This window comes from Argentina anserina, chromosome 6, assembly GCF_933775445.1.
Source record: "Argentina anserina chromosome 6, drPotAnse1.1, whole genome shotgun sequence".
Taxonomy (NCBI): Eukaryota; Viridiplantae; Streptophyta; class Magnoliopsida; order Rosales; family Rosaceae; genus Argentina; species Argentina anserina.
The window spans coordinates 16131194-16153787 of record NC_065877.1 but is presented as its reverse complement, the minus strand read 5'-3'; the positions used below and the strand labels follow the sequence as shown (position 1 = coordinate 16153787).

Genomic DNA, 22594 nt, shown 5'->3' with positions numbered 1-22594 from the left:
TTTATCGGTCAACGCAAAAATGATGGTCAACGGTCAAATATCGGTCAAACTTTGATTTTTTATTATTTTTTCAATTTTTGTTTAATTTTTTAATATTTATTTCCTCTTTTTTTTTTTGAAAAACTTATATTTTTTTTCTTCATTTTTTCATATATATTTTTAATTTATATAAATTTTAAATATATATGATGAATTTCAAGTCTAAATAATCATTCTTAAATACCTAATTTTATTATTAGATGTCGTTCGTGTACTTTAATTGTCATTAAATCAAGTATTTATTTTCTTTAGTTTACTTAGTACCGTTTTTTAAATTTATTTGGTACATATTGAAATATAATTTTATAAATTTTATTGAAAATAAGCAAATCCGATAAAACCGATATATCCTCCGATATATCGTTTTACCTCTCGACCGATGCGATGCCGAAAACGATATTTAGACCATTGGTCTGGTGTCAAGACTCACTACTGCACCCTCTCTTGTCAGCTAGCTAGGCTAATAATAGTAAAGTCAATAGAGGTTTCAGATAATGACAGCTCAGTTAAAACTGTTTTGTAGAATGATTGATCACAAAAAGGAAAATCGTGGAAACTATCCTCGATTTAGAGTTACTGTGTTTTTCCTTGGATTAAACAAATCAAGAGTATATATCCCTTCCTCCACCTCTAGCTATAGTGCCATGTCTAAATTTCTTCTCCCATTCGGATGGTAGTAAACTGTGCATGGAAACGAATAACCACCATGCAAAAAGACACAGTACGTCGTACAAGAAAAGATGCAATCTTAGCCACCTATAATCCCATATTCATCCAAGTAGGCCGTGTACTAACGGCTCTAACATAGTTAATAGTTTATGTTTCAATCTTTCTGTAACTGTTATTGCCCTTTTTAGATTTATTCCTCAAAACTTAAAATTGGGTGTGATCATATAATGAGGTGTCATATGTTGGCTGAATTTAAAAATGGGGAAGGCCAGTTTTTGGTTTCCCCAATTTCACCTCACAAGTACTTGCTTTTCCGAATTTGAATTGATCCATTTATTGCAATTTCAGTACATTATGAAAATTTAAAAAATATTATAAATGAGTACTATGAATATATAATCGTGTGCATGGCAATTGGAATAAGGGAAGAAAAGTATTAATTGCACTAGAAATATTGCATGCACTAATTTTTTGAATAAAAGGCCGGTGCGGCTGTCTTTAAATTTTCAGTAATGAAACTGTCGAAAATAAGAGGGGGACATGAAATCTAAACCTTTGATTAAAAAGACCTGAAATAATATCAGATATCCATACAAACAAGTACCCAACAAAACACTAACTAGCAAAGAATAATATACTAATGGCGATTCTATTTACTTTGAAACAACGGTGACATAGTTGAGAGCACAGTATATATGTATCTCTAAAAACAATGAAGTATCGCCTATATATCATAATATCCAATAAAACAACTCTCAAATTATGTTACCGTTAGAAAATAAATCCGACGACACATAATCTCACCATACCACTAGGCTGTAGGCTGTAGCGACCATTTGACGAAGCAAAGAACTTGCTGCCAACCTAAAGTAGACAATGCACACTGAGTGCACACATGGACACGCAGCCCAACTCGCCCTAGACATGGCCTTATTACGCGTAAAAAGCGCAACATAATTATTAAATAAAAAATAACTTGAAAAATAAAAACACTAATGGACAAAGGTGCATTATCAAATGCCTTTCACCGCGTTTTTCGATGCCATCCTTAAACATCGTAGAAACCAACAATGCCCTTTCCTAAATGAATATATGGCCTTTGAAGTTTTTCAAACGTCATTAAAAGATTTTCAATGATTTTTCAATTAAATTAAATTTCATGTCGTTTCAAAAATGCCATAAACTTAACAGCGTTTACCAAATGCCATGAAACTTAATTCCATTGTTTTAAAGTTTTTAAAAGATATAGCAAACTACACATAAGTCCTTAAAATATATGCTTATTACAAATAAATCACATAAAGTTGGTTTTATGTTAACAAAGATATATTCTTCCATGTGTGCCTTGTGTTCTGAGTTTAGTTTACCAAATTACCAGTTATTAAAATTAAATCAAGTATATTTATATTTTTCAGCAAATACAGTAGCAGCAATTTTTCTTATCCCAACAATTTCAGGTAAATAAAGCTTACTACACTTACTCTTCCACATTTGCTACTATCAAAATGACTTGTTATTGCCGATTGAAACCTGCTACTATCGAAAAAATAACTTCATTTTAAGTCATGTTTGAATACTCATACTTGTATTGATGTGCTACTACGCCTTAACTCGTTTGATTACACTATTACACTCGTACATATTTTGATGTGCTAGAACGTTTTACTAGTCAAATCTACTACTACACTTTATAAAAATACACTTTATGTTACTACACCTTATCTTATTACACACCTCACCATTCTTACTATTGGATGCACACATACTCATCTAATCATCATATTACTCATAGTCATTCGCTACCGTATCTATTAAGGTTCACATAGTTACATGAGATTGCTACCGTTAGTTGAGACGACATTTAAATATTGTTTGCTACTTATCCACTCATGTCATTTCACTCATAATTGTCTTGTTAGCAAGTGTTATTGCTATAACCACCATGCTACTACTATTACTACTAGGAAAACAAACCTCGTGTTAAACTAAGAATATTAGTAAAAATCACCATTAGTGAGTATGAAAAAAAAATAGCGCATAATAATGTTTAGCGTTTAGGGCTCTAAACCCTAAACCCTAAACGCACCCTAAATTTAAGGGTTTAGTGTTTAGGGTTATCGTTTACCGTTTAGGATTTAGAAGAGCAACATGTTTTTTTGGTAGTGCAATGTCATTTTCTATTAAAAAAATTATATATATTAATTTTCTAATTACATGCAGAAAATCAAATATCTAGTTGGAAAAAAATATTATATATCAGAATGGATCATTGTACATTTAAATTAACAGAATAGCCAACCGACCTACAATATTCCATTACATAATTTGAAAGACTACATCATAGAAAAGAAAATTAGAGCCTGCATTGGAAAAATGCTCTGAGACAGTTATTGGCGGTTCTCTCATTCCCAAAACTTGGAGGTATAGAGGACGATGAATAAAAACCTCAGCTTTTGAGTAATCTTATGGTGAGTGAAATAAAAAAATATTATAGTGTTGGAATAATATATCACGTTCATGCCTAAAATTGCTTTAATTGATAGGAGCATCAGAACATATGTTAAAGTGAAACTCAAGTCATCAGAAGAACACCACTCTAAGCTAAGAACATCAAGTAGATTCTTCCCCAGTCGGTACCAAAGTACTCAAGTCATAACAGAGAAAGAACATGTGTATTCAAGCTAGCTATAATTCTAAGTAACCAAGACAAGTAACTAATATATTTCTATTTAATTAAACAACAGATAAATATCAAAAGAAATGACCTCAGTAGCATTATGGTTGAAACAGTTTAGAGTTCTTGAACACTTTTTCTATAGCATTAACCTCAGCCTTAGCACCCGGAAGAGTGTAAGTTAGGTTCATGTGCATTGATCTATTAACCTAATACTGTAATACATACAAAGGATGACAAAAATTAGTAAAGAAATCAATACAATACTAGGCATACACTAAATCACCAGCTACCATTTGATCTACATACATTAGAGCTGTCTTTAATATGCTTAATGATAGGTATGATGCAGAGCCTAAATTGTCCAAACCCAAAATGGGGTTATGACTAATGTGGTGGATTTAAGTTAAGCAATAGGCAGAAAGTTCCTTTGAAATATCTAAACGTTTTTTTAAGTAGAGAAATAATTTAAAACTTGATAAGGAAATATAGATAGAAAATATCAAACTGAAATATTGAATTGTGGCCACAATTTCAGTTCATGTACATGACTTTTACAAAGTTTTTTTTAGTGAAACTACAAGATAGATTGATTGAAGATAAAAATTGAACTTTCATTCAAAACAAAGAAGTACAACTTGACTTCAAAACAACTCCACCACACCTTAGTATCCTTTCTCCGGGTTTATACTTCAACTAAATATACAACATTTACACAGAAAAAATAGAAGTACATCTCTTGGGATAATAGCATATCTACAACAGTGGCCAAAAGAAACACAGTCAAGCTTGTACTTTAACAAGGTAAGACTCCATACTCAAGCACCTCAAGACAACTCAGGGATAATTGAACCACTCCCAGTTATAGAGTTCTTGCCTGAAATCACAAATAAAATAGGGAAATCACATAAAATTTAATGAAGTAAATCATCTTCATTAAATGATTAAATCGACCAAGAACCCGACAAAATTGCACACGTGACCCAAAAAGTCAAATAAAGTTGGTGCGAACCCGAATAAAACTCGTGTCAGCACATAAACGAATGATCGTAATCAAAGCTACATGATTCCGACTTAAATCGGAAAATTGAATGTCATTGACGATTCGAAATGGTAATCGGACATTTGATTAAATTGATAAATTCCTTAACGGTTATAATTAAGTCAATTATTTTCTGATTAATTTAGTTATGAGAATAACTAATTTTAAATTAATAAGAAAATAATATTGATTTAATTATATAATTAAAAAAATATTATTTTAGTGTCATTAAAATATTCTACAAAATGAAAGCCTTGACACTATATATACCCCCTTCAACATAAAGAGAGGGGGGATTTTTTTGACTTGAGAAGAAGAGAGAAAATCACTTGAGCAAGATCACTCTCGAAAAATCCCGAAGTCTCTCAAGTCCACCAAGATCATCAAGTCTACGAAGACCATCAAATCCACAAAGAATCGTCAAGCGGCCAAATCGCTCGTTCTTCATCAAATCCAAATCCAAACTCAAGTCCACGAAGAATCATCAAGCGGCGAAATCGCTCGTTCTTCATCAAATCCAAATCCAAATCAAACTCAAATTTCCAAGATTAAGTGCACGTCACCCTTGAGCTAGGTCATATACGGAGATAGAATCAGAGGAGTTCACAAAGATTGTAACCCCGCGCTTGATATTCAATTAATCACATTTTTTGTACACGTGTCTGCATTCTGTTATTGGTTTTCAGATTCTCGTTCTACAAATTGGCACGCCCGGTGGCACAATTTTGGCCTCTCATCTCCTTCTCCGAAGAAATCTTTCGTTTGTGCGATGGTTTCCAAGAACAACCAAGCCGTTCCACCGAAGAAATCCAAGTCCACAACCGCGAGGATAAGCGGAGAGGCTAAGCCGGTCAAGAAGTCCAAACAAACATCCTCTAAAATAAAGAGTGAACCGATTGCCCTTGTCACCCGTAGCGTGGCTAGAGCTAAACCCACGACGTTTATGGTACTTGCTAGTAAGCCTCGTCAACCAGTCATCACCTTGGAGAGCTTGGGAGCAATAAAGCATGCCTCCCAAAGTGGCAAGAAGCAAGTGTCAAAGGAGAAGGAGCCAAAGGAGCAATCTCCTCTATCCGTTCATGGTGATGGCCCTATCCTGGAAGACGTTTTCTCTGATGACGAATCAAGCACGACATCATACCATGGAAGTCCCAAAGAAGATGGCGATAATTTTCATTCTATGACACATGAATCCTCTTCTGACAATGCGCAGGTCTTGGTGACAGGGGCATCCACAGTCGAGGAGCAATTCTCCAATATGTTGGAGATGGTTGAAAAGCTCACCCAGACGGTTGAAGAAAAGGATGTGCAAATCGCTGAGCTCTATAGCAAGTTGGAAGATCACAATGATGAGAACTCCACCAAAGGGTCGCATGGTAGGAGCAAAGTAAATGAAAAGGGAGAAACGTCCAAGAACGATGGCGACTCGCTTGGTTCCTTGTCACTCCAGCAATTGGAGGACATCATCACAAACTCAATTCGGGCTCAATATGGAGGTCCTTCTCGTGACTCCCTCAATTACTACAAACCTTACACGAAGAGGATCGACAGCTTAAGGGTGCCGCTGGGGTATCAGCCACCAAATTTCCAACAATTTGAAGGTAAAGGAAACCCAAAGCAACATGTCGCCCACAGAAGGCGATCACCTTGTCAAGCAGTTTGTTCACTCGTTGAAGGGAAATGCCTTCGAGTGGTATACAAACTTAGAGCCGGAGTATGTTGGCAGTTGGGACCAAATGGAGCGAGAGTTCCTTAATCGATTCTATAGTACAAGGCGGACGGTGAGCATGATGTAGCTAACTAACACGAAGCAACGGAAGGATGAACCCGCGATCGGCTACATCAATAGATAGCGCTCACTTAGCCTTGATTGAAAGGATCAACTGTCAGAGGTGTCAACCGTTGAAATTTGCATCCAAGGCATGCACTTTGATTTGCTATACATCTTGCAAGGAATCAAACCTCGTTCTTTCGAAGAGTTGGCTACTCGAGCCCACGACATGGAGCTAAGCTTGGCAAGTCATAAGGGATAGAATGAAACCCTGGTCGATCAACGAAAAGACAAAGCCTTCGGAAGCAGATTTGACAAGGTTGTGAAGAAGCATTCGAAAGAATCAATGGTCATCAATACTGCACCGGTTAAGATCTCTACGCGAGATAAGAAAGAGTTCAATAAGGTGGAACCTCCTTGAACCTACGATAGAAGTAAACGCACGTTGAAGGAGATGGAGCGAAAGACATACCCGTTCCCAGACTCTGATGTGGCGGGCATGTTAGAGGATCTGCTCGAAAACAAGATAATAGATCTTCCGGAGTGCAAGCATCAAGAAGAAATGCATCGTGTCAACGATCTGAAGTATTGCAAATATCATCGCCTCGTTAGTCACCCTATAGAGAAGTGCTTTGTTATGAAGGATTTGATAATGAACCTTGCCAAGCAAGGGAAGATTGAGCTGGACGTCGACGACGTTGCTAAAGTCAATTGCACTACCGTAACATTCGGGTCATTCGAGCCAGTTCCACTCCCTTTTCACCCGATGAAAACACCGTTTTGTTTCATAAAGGAGTCGCGCGAACATAAGAAGACCAAATAAGTTAAAGAATGTTCTGCTTGCACACCTATCCTTCAAGTTGCCTCTAATGTCGATGATGAAGGATGAATATTGGTCACTCATTGAAGAACTCACAAAGGTATGATGCCAAACTCACCGGTTGCCCGACCAAGCCATAAGAAATCACCTCCACGACGGGTGAGAACGGACGAGGAAATTTTGAGACGAAACTTTATGGAAGCCTCTTCGCCGGAACTTGTCAAGAGAACACTTGCCGACAAAACAACCGAATGTCACTTTAATGGCCACAAGTTGTGAAGTTAGCTCCAAAGAAGACGAGAAGCCTGAATCAAGAGAAATAGGTGCAAGTCAAGTGTTAAAAAAGAATGAGGTGTTGAAACAATTGGAGAGTCTACCTTTCCAACTTAGCCTCTCTGACTTTATGCAATTTCCAAAATCAACGAGATGCGCGCTTGTGGAGTTTCTTGTCGACGTAGAAAAACACTCCACAAGCATGAATGAATGTGGTGCGTGCGATGCATATTGTGATACCATTCACTTCACAGATGATGACCTCCAATTGGGCTCTAAGCCACATAATCGGGCTCTTTTTGTGACAGGGTACATGCGAGAGCCGAAGTTGAATCATATGCTCATAGACTGAGGGTCAGCAGTAAATATCATGCCCAAGTCAACCATGTCTCAACTCGATATCAACGTTGATGAGTTATCAAGGAGTCGTCTCATAATCCAAGGTTTCAACCAAGGAGGACAGAGGGCGATAGGCATGATCAGACTACACATAGATATCAGATAGCTAAAATGAAACATCTTGTTCCATGTCATCGATGCGAAGACCTCGTACAACTTGTTGTTGGGACGACCATGGGTGCATGAAAATGGCATCGTGCCATCCACTTTACACCAATGCTTCAAGTTCTATCGCGGAGGTGTGAAAACCGTAATAGGAGATACCAAACCATTCATTGAAGCTGAATCATACTTTGCGGATTCTAAATTCTACACAGATGAGGAGTCAATGAAAAAAGTCGTTCCGGTCGAAGTACCCTCTACGGGGAAAGCCGCTAAAGTTAGGGAGAACGATGCCAAGTCAAAAGACATTGAGCTTCATGGTGAACTGTCACAAAAAGTCTCATCTGAAGTGGCAACATCGTCTGCGGAAAGAAAAGCCAGCCATGTCTTTCCGGTCCTTCGCTATGTCCCGAAATCTAGACGAAGGGAGGGGAGTCTCCATTTGTGGGGACAAAGTCACAAGAGTGCCCACGAAAATTAGAAGAGGATGATGTGAAATTGTTGAGGGAGGAGTCAACATTGCCATTAATAAAGGTGAGCAATCGAAATCCCACGAACCAGCCACTAAAGGGGTTTGTCAAACCAATTCAAGGAAAGACGGAACATGGCTCACTGACCAAGAAAAGAACAAGTGAAAGGTTTGATCCTAACGCATACAAGCTGTTAGAAAAGGCCGGATACGACTTTGGTTCATCAAGCAAAAAGGACAACCAGGCTGCAGAAAAGATGGCGCATGAGCTCGATGAGTCACAAAAGAAGTTAAGAGAGCAAGGGGCAACAATTGATTCTTCTAAAGCTGGTCTCGGTTTCACTTCAAGCAAGCCAATCAGAATTTTAGGAAGGAGGAGGGCGGAGCGAGCCAATGTGCAACATATCAGTGTCGAGGTAGTTGAAGAGAAGAGTCAAGAGGTTCAGTCAACCCCTCGTATTTCGTCGTTCGATCGCATTCGTCCAGGTTCCCGAAGAGCAACATCTGAACGCATTGAAAGATAAATCACAAGGGTGTCGGTTTTTAACCGTGTGAACATGACAGCAAATAGAGATTCAGTCTTCAATCGCATTCAAAAGGATGTCAAGTTAAGACAAAGATAAGAAAAAGTCAAACCTCATTTTGCGAAAACCCGCATTGGAAAGGATCCAAGCATCTAAGGAACGACAGATATGCAAGAGGAAAACGACTTCTAGTCAAACGGAGAGCAAAGAAATCCGAAGTCTTATGCTGTCACGCATGAAGAGGCATTGTGTGTTGGAAGTGGATTCCATGGATCAACTCAAAGTGAAGCAACATACCATCATATTCACTGGCCAAAAAGGAGATAGCAACCTCGATAATGGCGGTGAGGATGACATTGTCCAAACCTCTTATCATGTCACGGTGGCAGAAGCAGATGCCGTAAAGGAAGACGATCATGAACATTTTGAAATTGAAGCAGACGAAGCTCCACAGAACTTGAAGACGGGGGGCAAGCCACTATGGACGAACTTAAGGAGATTAACTTGGGAACAGAGGAAGATCGAAGACCTATTTTTGTGAGTGCGTCTTTAAGTTCTGAAGAAAAATAAGAGTATCTTGATCTGTTGCTCGAGTACAAAGATGTCTTTGCTTGGAAGTACAAAGAAATGCCTGGTCTGGATCCAAAGGTAGCAGTTCATCGACTTGCTGTCAAACCGGAGGCTCGGCCAACCAAGCAAACACAAAGACGCTTTCGAACAGAACTTATTCCTCAAATTGAATGACAAGTTGATAAGTTGATTGTCGCAAGCTTCATTAGAGAGATTCAATATCCTAAATGGATCGCAAACAGTGTTCATGTCAAGAAGAAGAACGAGCAAATCCGCGTTTGTGTAGATTTTCGTGACTTAAATGAGGCCTGTCCAAAAGATGATTTCCCTCTGCCAATCATAGAGCTCATGGTGCATGCGACAACCGGGCATGAGGTTTTGTCATTCATGGACGGATCATCAGGTTACAACCAGATAATCATGGCCTTAGAAGATGAGGAAGTCACTGCATTTCGAACTCCCCAAAGAATTTATTGCTATAAGGTCATGTCATTCGGGTTAAAAAATGCCGGTGCGACGTATCAACGCGCTATGCAGAAAATTTTTGGTGACATGCTGCACAAGTTTGTAGAATGCTATGTTGATGATTTGGTTGTCAAAACAAAGAAAAGAAGTGATCACGTGCAAGATCTATGAAGAGTGTTCGACAGGTTACGTAAGTACCAGTTAAAAATGAATCCTTTGAAATGTGCCTTCGGCGTCAGTTCTGGAAAATTTCTTGGATTCATCGTGAAGCACCGTGGCATCGAGGTAGACCAATCTAAAATTCAAGCCATCCAGGAAATGCTAGAGCCAAGAAATTTGCACGAGTTGAAAAGCCTCCAATGACGACTTGCCTTCATCAGACGGTTCATATCGAACCTGGCAGGCCGCTGCCAACCATTCAGTCGACTCATGAAGAAAGATGTTCCATTTGTATGGGATGAAGCTTGTCGCAATGCCTTTGAGAGCATAAAGAAATACCTGGTGAATCCTCCGGTGTTGGGTGCACCTATCGCCGGGAAACCTCTTATCATTTACATCGCGGCTCAAGAGAGATCGGTTGGGGCCCTTCTTGCCCAAGAAAATGAACCCCAAAAGGAGAAAGCCTTGTACTACTTAAGTCAGACCCTCACCGGACTCGAGTTGAATTATCCGCCGATAGAGAAGATATGTCTTGCACTCGTCTTCGCCATTCAAAAGTTGAGGCATTACATGCAAGCTTACACAATGCACTTGGTGGCGCGAGCCGATCCAGTTAAGTTCATATTATCTAAACGAGTTCTAACCGGACGCATGGCTAAGTGGGCGTTACTATTGAACCAATACGACATCGTATATGTGCCCGCTAAAGAAGTGAAAGGACAGGCGTTGGCCGACTTTTTGGCAGACCACCCTATTCCAGCGGATTGGGAAATCTCAGATGAATTCCCGGACGAGAAGTCTTCCTTGTAAAGGTCCTCCCTACTTGGAAGATGCTTTTCGATGGCTCATCTAGGGCAGACGGAGCAGGGGCTGGTATTATCTTTGTCTTTCCACAAAAGCAGATATTGCCTTATTCTCACTCTTGGGGAATTGTGCTCCAACAATGTCGCAGAGTACCAAGCCTTGATCATGAGATTGCAAACCGCGTTAGAAATTGAAATCCAAAGTCTCGAAGTGTATGGAGACTCGAAGTTGGTGATTGATCAACTACTCACTAATTAGGAGGTCAAGAAGGAAGATTTGGTACCTTATTTCCAACTTGCCACACAACTCTTGAAGGGCTTTGATAATGTTACACTCATACATGTGCCACGAAAAGAAAATCAAATGGCAGACGCATTGGCAAACTTGGCGGCGACGTTGGCATTGTCTGGAGATGAAATTTTGGACATCCCAATTTGCCAAAGGTGGGTCCTGACAACAAACCTTCACTCCAGTGTGCTAGTTCTAATGTAGTGTCAGTTCATATTGGAGGCATCATTTTATCGACTACCTTGAGCACAACAAGCTTCCCGAAGATTCGAAGCAAAGGTGGAGCATCAAGCGGCGAATACGGCGCTTCCTCTACTACAAAGAAACTTTATATCGGAGATCATTTGACGGAGTACTCCTTCGATGCTTCGGAAAAGATGAAGCGGTCAAAGCCATGGTCAGGACCAAAGTTACATTTTCCAGTAAGACGACTAGAGTATTATTGGCCCACCATGGTCAAGGATTGTATGGAGTATGCACAAAAATGCCAAGCTTGTCAGTTTCATGCCAACTTTATTCATCAGCCACCTGAGCCGTTGCATCCGACAATTGCTTCGTACCCGTTCGATGTCTGGGGAATGGATGCAATGGACCCATCACTCTGAAATCATCGGCTGGTCATATGTACATTTTGGCAGCCACAGATTCCTTCTCAAAGTGGGTAGAGGCGATACCGCTCAAATAAATAAAGAAATAAAATGTTGTGGACTTCATTACGGGAAGCATTATACAACGCTATGGTATACTGCAATGCATCATCACGGATAACGCCAAGTACTTCTCGAATACCGCAACAAAAAAGTTGAGCAAGAAATTTCACTTCAGGCTTCACTTCTTCTTCGATGTATAACGCTCCGTCAAATGGATTGGCAGAAGCATGATAGTAGGTCGATTACTCGACATCAATATTTAACCCTGTAAGCATCATTAGTAGTATAAAGCAAGAGGGTATCGTTCACAAACCGGAGATCCAGCCAGGGCTTAGGATCACAACACTTAACACGAATTCATAGAGATATAAAAGATATAATATATAGGATCGGATTGAAAGATAAAAACAGAAAATAAAACTAACTAATATATACATGTGATCAACCAACCAATACATGAGCAATCACCAAAACAAATAATATAAAGCTAACGAAAATCAGATTCTAGTCCTCCTTTAAGAGTCATGATGAGACACTATCATAAATAACTAAGGTTGGATCATGCAATCTAAGTTCCAAATAAGTAACCTACATGCATAGACACTTAACACATTCAAGTCTTGCCACTCGGCTTCATTGAAATCTAACATGTTCATCTTACCATACAACTCCAAAGCCATGCATATCGAATTCATTAAGTATGTCACCTACTTAATCCCCAATCATGCAATTTCGAAAATCATATAGAAAAGAATAAACATGTAAATAGCATAAGTCTTTAATCCAACAACCTAAATATCATGCTACAATCGCATACATAACATAAAAATATTGAAATCACTCAAGAACAAGGCACGGCAGAAACCAAAAACAGAAAATTCATAAAACCAAAACACGAAATCACAACTTTATATAAATTGAATTAAGTAGCTATTTCATAGACAAAATCGAAACAAGATTACTCCACACAAATCGCATACTCATCCAAGAACAAGAAAAACCAAAAACCGAATTTAAACATAGAGAGAATCATGGTTACACTTTAGCAATCAATCGATTCTACAAGGTGTAGCTGTCACTTCTAAGGGGATGGAACCTCTTCTCAATCGTGGTTGAAGGCTAAGGATGATGGTGGAGAATGGTGGAATCGGTTTTAGGATTTCTTGGAAGGGTGAGGGATTGATTCGGCAGAGCTATGGCTTGTGCTTGTGTGCGAGGTTGATGATCATTGAATGGTGAGACCGAGCCTCTATATATAGGAGTTACAAAACCCTCTTTGCCGTCCCTTGTAGGAGATAGAATCCAATTGGGAAGCTTAAATCTTTTTTGATATGGACTTTGATTCATGTACTCCAAATCCAACTTGATGTAGGAAACCAAATCCAATAGGGAGAACACATATGGGCTGCACGGCATCTCTCCTTGTTCAACTAGGTATAGCTAGGCCGACGTCTTCTTCTCCTTCTTCAACTCAGATATGATTTTCTTGTCTTACTAGGAATGCATCATGGCATCTCTACTCCTTTCCAAGTATGATTTGTTTTTCCTGAAAAGAATTCGACGATTAAGGAATATGAAAGAATGAAAATAGGAAAGTAGAATCCTAGTCGAGTAAGGAATCCTAGCTCAATAAGGATTTCAAACACTTAGTATAATTTCATCATCAACTCATCTAAATTCATCATAGCTCTACTTTAAACATACAAATGACAATTATAAACCTAAAACAACTACAAAAGAAGTAACAAAGCATAAAAATAGGGTATATAAACATTAAGAACGTCACACTTTGAGCTCCTATCCAAGTATTCAATAAAACTCTATGTAACATTCTGAAGAAAACTGTCAGCAAGAAGCAGAGGGATTGGCATGAGAAATTGGGCGAAGCTCTCTGGGCTTACAGAACGACGTATCGGACAGCCACAAATGCTACACCTTATTCTCTCGTCTATGGTGTCGAAGCTGTGTTACCATTAGAGAAAAAAAATCCCGTCATTGAGAATCACTTTATAAAAAGGTCTCACAAATGAGGAAAATGTCAAGTTGCGCCTTCAAGAGTTAGAAGCTTGGGACGAGAAGAGGCTTGATGCACAACAACACCTGGAATGCTACCAAGCTCGGATGTCACATGCGTTCAACAATGGTGTTCAACCACGGTCATTTCAAGTTGCTGATTTAGTTCTTGCTGTTCGAAGACCCATCATTATAACACACAAGTCTGGCTCCAAATTCAAGTCAAAGTGGGATGGTCCTTACGTCGTCAGAGAAGTTTACACCAATGGAGCTTACAAAATTGTGGCGGAAGACGGTTTCAGGATTAGTCCCATCAACGGCAAGTTTTTGAAGAAGTACCATGCTTGAAAACGTCAAAGTATGCTCCAAGTCAACACGAGCCTAAACTGCATAAGACAAAAAAAATGCTCAAAGTCTGCATGAGCCTAAACTGCACGATACAAAAAAAAATGTTCCACGCCTGCATGAGTTTAAACTGCACGAGGCACCCAAAACAAAAAACAAAAAACAAATAAAAAACCCTTGAACTACGTGATGACTTGATTCCTTCTTTAGAAGGATACGTAGGCAGCTTGAGAATAACAATCTTAAGTTCAGTCACATCAAAATAAAAATAAGGGTTTGTCTGCCAATCATAAAGCAAATTCTTATTTCACTGATAGTAAGTTAAATTTCAAAATCGATTGATTACAAGATGATTAAAAAAAGGAGCAAGTCTTGATCATTCAAGTCAGTTATCACATCCAAGTCAAACCCTTGAAGCTGCTACGATGTTCTTCAAAACTGGCTCGCAACTTCTTTGCCTCTTCAATCTCTGTTGCAGTCAGTTTTGGAATCTCTCGGATTTGGCACTTCTTCTGTTCTAGATCAGCAAGTCTTGCATCATGAAGAAAAAGGTCTGCATCTAGCGAGTCCAACGTCTGCTCTAGCTTTTGTTGTTCTTTCTTCAAGTTCTCAAGGGACTCAAGTGTAGACTAACGCTAATCAAAACTATTTTGTCGAATTTCCTCGGCTGTCGTAATTTCAGACTATGTCTCTGCCAATTTTTGGGCGCTGGTGCCTAGGGCTGGGCATATATCGGTTCGGTTCGGTTTTTAGTCTAAACCGAAACCGAACCACTTTAATCGGTTTTCTAGAAATTCAAACCATTTACCGAATTAAATTAATCTGAACCGAAACAATCGGTTTAACTAAAATTCGGTTCGGTTTCGGTTCACACCTCATACGTAATTTTTTTAAAATTTTCAAGAGGTGAGACTCAAATTCCTACCCAAAAATGATGTTACAAATCAGTACATTACACGCACGTCTCATTAATAACTATGTAAAGATTATATTTTTCTCATTTTGATAGATTTTCAATAAAACATCAAAATGTCAATGTTGAGATTCAAACTCCTGACCTATAATATAACAACCATGCGCTCTACCAACTGCACTAGACAACCTTCTATGTGATGTTTTGTTATTTTTTTGTACTAATACCCATTATTTATTATTTTTTAAATCATTAAATTAAATTCGGTCGGTTCGGTTTTAAATCGGTTAGTTTGATCACGTAAACCATTTTCAAACCGTTTAAACCGGTTTCGGTTCGGTTTTCTTCATTTTTAAACTACATCTCTTCGGTTCGGTTATCCGAATCATATTTTCGGTTCGGTTCGGTCGGTTTTGCTTGTTTAATTCGGTTTATGCCCACCCCTACTGGTGCCCATGGTGCATTTGTGAGGGCATGCAAGCCTTGCCGAGTCATATAGGCTAGTGCTTGTCATCAATTGCTCCAATTGTTTTTTTGATGGGTCGACTTCATATTTGCTAAGTTCATTCGTCAACATATCAACCTTATTCCTCCCAGCAATAATCATCTTTAGAGAATACGTCGCTATCACGCCTTCTATCTTTCCACAAACTTCTGCAGCTGCTCACATGCGGATATCGCGGAGCCATTGACTTGTATCCACTGCCACAATATCGCACACAGAAGCTTCAGGAAATATTGCCTTTTCTGAAGGCTTTGTACTTTCCGTCGCCATGGACAAACCTGTGTTTATGAGGGAGAAAATGAGCATAAATTATTGAAGAAATACGGGAAAATAATATATAAATGAATTCGCGTGTACCTCTCTGGTAAACTGGCTGTGGTGCACTCTCCTTTCGACGTACGTCCTTTTTTGGGAAAATGTTAGCTGCACACTCCTCAAAAGGAAATTGAACGCCGTCACCTGAGCAGACTTCATCAAAATAACCGATATCTTCAAGCTGGGAGGAACAAAATTGGATCAAGTTGGCAATAAGTGAACTGTTCAATATGATACATAGCTAAAGGGGACGAGCACAAAAGCAAATACACCAAAAAAAATTGTTTAAGTGAATACCTCAACATGCGCAGGCACGAGTTTTGAAAGACCAAGAACATCCCCAAGAAAATTTCCGCCAAGATCAAAGTCGGCATTGTGATTGAAGTAAATAGGTCTAAGACCAGCATCATCCCTCTTTTGACGTTTGAAGTGCACGTCACTATGAGTACTACTGCTGCTTCTACTATGCATCCTGGATGTAGCAACCTTGTCCTTCGACTTGGGGCGGAAATCTGTTGAATCTCTGATTCCTTCCAAAGCTGGAGGAGGTGGAATCTGATAATTGTGGACCGGGGGCAAAGCTTTGGCGGAAACCAAATTTGTAGAGGAGTTGTGGCATGGTCATCTCCTTTAGCTTTTGGAGGCTCTTGTTGTGGCAAATTTACAATGATTATCTTCATAGGCCTCTTCAACGTAGGGTGATGAACTTTGGACCACCATTCGATGTAGTCCTGAGTAACCATAAACTTGGTGATGTCACTTTTCATCGGCAAAATTACCTCACCTTTTGTGCCAAGCTTCGTCAAACTATCCTAAACCGAGTATGTCCGAGCCAAAGGCACAGGTCGACTATCTCTTTGGGAAACTCCGGGAACACCCTGAACATATCCGAATTGTTGGCTGAATCACTGAGGGTTATATGGTTCGACTACTCGCCAACTATCTTGCCGTAGGGACACAAATCCGGAGCGAAGGCTAATGAGATAGGCGAAATCTGAAGGAAGGGCTCTGTGGGTATCAACTATCAGTTTGCGCACACTTGGAACTTTGGCATATCGTTCCATCTGAACATTATCAACGATCATAGCTGAATAATGACGCGAACACTGCTCGATAGAGGCCCGTTTTCTTGATGTGGCACTCCGTATAGGTAAAGCCACCGGTGGTTCGAAACGTACCCCATCGCACGGAGTTGTTGGATATAGAGTCGTTGAGAAGCTTGCATGACACCATGGGAGCATCTTCGTCACAATGTGCAGACTTCAGTATCAAAACGTCTGAACTTAACTCCTCATTGCCTGGCTACTTGACGATTCACTGCATGAGTCCACTACGAGACGGGAGTGGAGCTGCCATAGAATGGAGTTTTAAAAGCGAATGGCCCAGTAAGAGAGGGATATACGGTTAAAGTGGTGTCTTCTTGTTGATCATCTTCAACATCGTCGAGGATAGTGATCGTCCCGTCCTTGAAACTCTTGAAAGTCGCCTTGGTGAATGTGATGCGTAAAGCCTAACACGCTTTTGTTGACTGCTGTCAAGTCTATCAAATGAGAGCAGTCAAGCGATTAGGTCGTTTACATTCTTTTAATCTGCCAGAGATCAACGCGTATTCTAAAGTAGTCAAATTGCTAGATTGACCGTGACTCTGAGATTGTTGTTAAAAAAAAAGAGGTCAAAGTGAGTCAGACCAGTAAAAAAAATCAAAAGTCAAAAATCAAATTAAAAAAAAAGGATTGCATACCCGAGCCGAGCCGAGCCGAGTAGCGGAACCGAGCCAAGTTGACCGAGTCGAGCCTAGTTAACCAAGCCGAGCCTAGTTGACAGAGCCAAGCCTAGTTGACTGAGTCGAGCCAAGTTGACCGAGCCGAGCCCAAGGAAGACAAAGTTTTTTTTTCCACTATCTTTTGTCTTTGCTTTTGCTTTCTTTTTTTCCTTTCAAGATATTGAATCTCAAAAAAAACTCACTGCTTGCTTGTGCTTTCTTTTTTCCTTCCAAGATGGTCGGATCTAAAAAAAACAAACAAAATAAACTCACTGCCTCTCAGTGTTCGAAGCATTGCAGCTGGAGCAGCAGTGCCTCATCTGGAGCAGGCTCTCACCAAAACCAGTGTTGGTTCTCACCAGATGTTTTGATGCAAGAAAGGAGCAGTCACTGGGGTATGCATCAGTGGATCAAGAAGCTTCAGTTTTTTTTTATGCAAGAGTTACAGAAGAGGGATGAATGGATTGAGCAGTTGCATAAGGCCAGGTTTGAAGACCAGCAAAAGCTTCAGACAGAGATGATGATAATCTCTTGGACGGTTATAGGAAGGCTTTAAAGGCAACACAAAATGCCTTTGCTGAATATAGAGCACGTTCTCCACAGGTTGTCGAGCACCACAAAACTGAAAAAGCTACACATAAAGCAAGAGGAAGAGAAGAGTGACAAGAACGTGGTGAGGATGTGAATCTCAACATTATAGTGAGTCCAATGATGATTCGGCAATGACTTAGTCCTCACACATTCAGAGAATTTTTGTGAATCTAATGATAGCCAAACTTTGGAAGGATATTTTGTGGAATTCTTTAAGCAAAGTGATGTGCACTTTGTTCCTGCTAAAGTTAGTAGAGCCCATTACCTTATGGCCTCACCCTTCTCAAGGCGAATGTTTCTAAGCATGAAATAGCAAAAGGGAGAGTCTAAGTCATGTGTCCCACGTTTGCCTAAGTCATGTCCCCCACGCTTGGGAAAGCACAAAATTAAATCTGCCCCCATACTTACTGCTCTCTTAATGGACATCATCATCTACCAATGACTCCACTCAAACAACTGAGAAAAATGGCGATGTTTTCGGTGGTGGCGGGAAAGGTTTATAGAAATATTACTAAAAAATTTGCGGAGCCTCGAAAGCTAGCTCCATAAATTCTCAAAATTAAAGTGTATACTTCAAGCTGCGCTTTCGGCTCATGACGACGACATGTCTGCAGCACGACTTGAAGTGGGGGCATCTGTAGATACATAAAATTTAATGAAGTAAATCATCTTCATTAAATGATTAAATCGACCAAGAAACCGACAAAATTGCACACGTGGCCCAAAAAGTCAAATAAAGTTGGTGCAGACCCGAATAAAACTCGTGTCAGCACATAAACGGATGATCGTAATCAAAGCTACATGATTCCGACTTAAATCGGAAAATTGAATGTCATTGACGATTCGAAATGGTAATCGGACATTTGATTAAATTAATAAATTCCTTAACGGTTATAATTAAGTCAATTATTTTCTGTTTAATTTAGTTATGAGAATAACTAATTTTAAATTAATAAGAAAATAATATTGATTTAATTATACAATTAAAAAAATTATTATTTTAGTTTCATTAAAATATTCTACAAAATGGAAACTTTAACACTATAAATACCCATTTCAACATAAAGAGAGATGAGATTTTTTTGACTTAAGAAGAGAGAAAATCACTTGAGCAAGATCACTCTCGACAAATCCCGAAGTCTCTCAAGTCCACGAAGATCATCAAATCCACGAAGAATCGTCAAGCGGTCAAATCGCTCGTTCTTCATCAAATTCAAATCGAAACTCAAGTCCACGAAGAATCATCGAGCGGCCAAATCGCTCGTTCTTCATCAAATCCAAATTCAAATCAAACTCAAATTCTCAAGATCAAGTGCACGTCACCCTTGAGCCAAGTCATATACGGAGATAGAATCAGAGGAGTTCACAAAGATTGTAACCCCGCACTTGATATTCAATTAATCACATTTTTTTTGTACACGTGTCTGCATTCTTTTATTGATTTTCAGATTCTCGTTCTACAAGTAGGTACGATAAATAATCTACTACTTAATTAAGAATTCTAAATTAGCGTATAATATGAAATGAAATGTGATCAGCAGAATAAGAGAAGAGCAAGGAATATCCAATTGTAAGGCTACTGTAAGAAACTGATTGAATCAATGACATAATAATTATAAACAAGTAATATGAGGCTCAACACCAACTTAGAGACATGAATGAATGAAACACAGAAGGACTGCAACAAGAAGAAGGGATGCCTTGTATAAAGGAACAATTGCAAATAAAACTCTCCTGACACGATTAGCCTCCAAGTCTATGACACGATTCAGAAAAGTCATTTTCGTACAATTTGAAGGTTCAACAAATACCGGTTAGAGCCCACCGCCCGTCTAACCACTGAGCAACCTCCACAAGGTAGCGGATCCTGATCAGGTATTGGGTGTGTTTGCACCCTAGAGAAAATCTCAGGGCCTAACCGAATAAAAACATTTAAATCAAAACCACAATACTTTCCAAGAGTTATTTAACAAAGTACTAAAGAGACTAAGTTCAGTTTAACAAAGAACATACGGTGAGATCTGATATAGAGAATGTCAATTGATTAAACAAATAAACAATGAGCAAAATGACACCAAAACTAAATCTCACTGTGTAAATTGCAGCAAGCAACAAGTTTGAAAGATACTTGAATTAAGGGCACGCAAAGTCATCCTCAGCTTATGAACAAATTCCAAATCATAGGTATAAGACCCAAGTAATCCATTTGATTATATAAATGAACTCTAACTTGCTGAACATCCAATTCTACAGAGATCAATCAAACAAACAGAGACATGGGTTTCTACTCAAACTCAATGGTTCACAATATCATCAAACGGAGGTACAACAGTAACACATAAGGATGCATCACAACCAATTACAAGATATACACACCAAATTAGAATTCAAAGTTAAGAAGAGAGATTATTTTCCCTACCTCCTCAGAGCCAAACTCTCCAACAAAGAACAAGCAACACAAACCCAATCTACTCAAAGCACCAAATCAAACTCAAAGCTCCTAATCTCCTCAAGCACCCAAATTTATTCAAGCAACCCAGCCACCTAAACATGATTTGAAGACAAATGAATCCAAAAGTCTCTAGAAGGACTAAGACCACAAGAAGCGAATTCGAGGAGATTTCAGAAATTACTTACAGAGAATGATTGAAATTTAACAAGGGATTTGGGTAATGAATTCGGTGGTCTCTATGGAGATTTTTCCTTGAGTGAATCTATATTCAGTCGGGTTCTTTTCCAGGTGCAAGAAGGTAAAGAAGAAGAAGAAGAAAAGAAGAAGAAGAAGGAATTCCACCAAGAAGAAGAAAAGGGAGTCTGTCTCTTTTTAGTTAAGTGATAGAGATGTACCAAAATGACACAAAAGAATGGCACGTGTAGTGAGCAAGGGGAATGGTTGGGTGCTTCTACAAAAGCATTAAATATGTATTACTAGAGTAGTATTTTTTTACGATCAGTAGAAGGAACTAAAATATATAGATTTATTTAAAACTACTTTGGTATTTTAAAGTACTTATTCCTAATCGAACAATAAAACACACACATAAGCAATCAAAACAGTGATACTTCGTAATTTGAGTCATGTCCGTCACATAAATGCATCAAACAAAATGAATTAAGATCATTCCACAAGAATCACAAACACATATACATATAAATACAAAAGAAGTTATTCATAGACGAACTAAGAATCATACCTAACTCCATCCCTCACCAGCTGCAACAGATCCAAACATGATCACAAGAAGGAACTGCACGCTAAGTAGAATGATTAGTAATAGAGAGAAAGTCTTATGTGCCTCAACACCAAGCAACATAATGGACTATATCTATATACTCGAAACAAGGTGTTGAGTACATGGACTTTATCTCCATCATATATTGGCCAATTCTGAATGAGAGACTAACCCCATAAGGAGTCCTAAGTCAATTGTACCCTTAATAGAATAGGAGCTAGATTTATTACTATACTGTATATTTATTAGATAATTAATTGGTTACAGTCTTGTGATCTTATAGAGATATGATCTCTACAAGCAACTAGAACCTAGTTAAACTCACTTCATGTTAATTTACTTGTTGTATATTGCAGCCTAAATGTTCAAGTCCTAATACATAATACAAGTCCAATTTGTTTTTACACTTCAGATCTGAATTTATAAATCATGTTGCAATTAGACAAAAGATATGCATTTGAAGAAAAACTAAATCAACGGAAAACTTACAATTACTCCTTACCCATTGATGACAATCATGCTTGTCAATATGTAAACCTCTGTATGAAACACATTCAAGTACAACTCACTTGGCTCCTTGTGTATGCACAAGCCTCCACATGCATTCCAAATCCCAAAACACAACTTCTGAGGGTCTAATACAAAAACTGAATGTTAGCATCAGTGCCGGCCCTGGGGTGGTCAAGGCGGTGCAGTCACTGTTAGTTGCATCACGTAAGTATTATTATGTGTATTTGTGTGAAGCTACATACTCCCAAGATTAGGAGGTCAAGTTTTAGTATAGAGGGGAAAAGTAAGAGTATCGTACCCAAGAGATTGAGTAACTCCACCCTAACTAGATTACCGCGAATAAAACCTAGAAAACACATGCAAGTCTATCTTTTTACAATTTAGTGATATAAGCCCTTTGGAAGCCAACACCACCAATTGGTAATATTTACAATGGTGGGTAGTAAAATGATTGTTGAGCTTATTTTACCAAAACTAAGGTAAAGTATAAATAAAGCAACTAAACTAACAAGTGTAGAGAGGAGTAAAGACTTAGGCATAGAACCTACCCTTACTCATGCACAAATGTAACCCATAATTGATGTGAAACATATTTGACAAATTCCCTCTAGTGCTTTGATGAAGCTACCAAGAAATCAACGAATCATGCAATTTAACAAATTATTTTGGAGCCAAGTTAAACCACACAA

At 38.8% G+C, this 22594-nt stretch overlaps 1 pseudogene; it reads left to right on the top strand.

The window, feature by feature from the left end:
- The window catches only part of LOC126796958 (ABC transporter G family member 15-like), a 43954-nt pseudogene that overhangs the window by 5800 nt on the left and 15560 nt on the right, over nucleotides 1-22594 (top strand).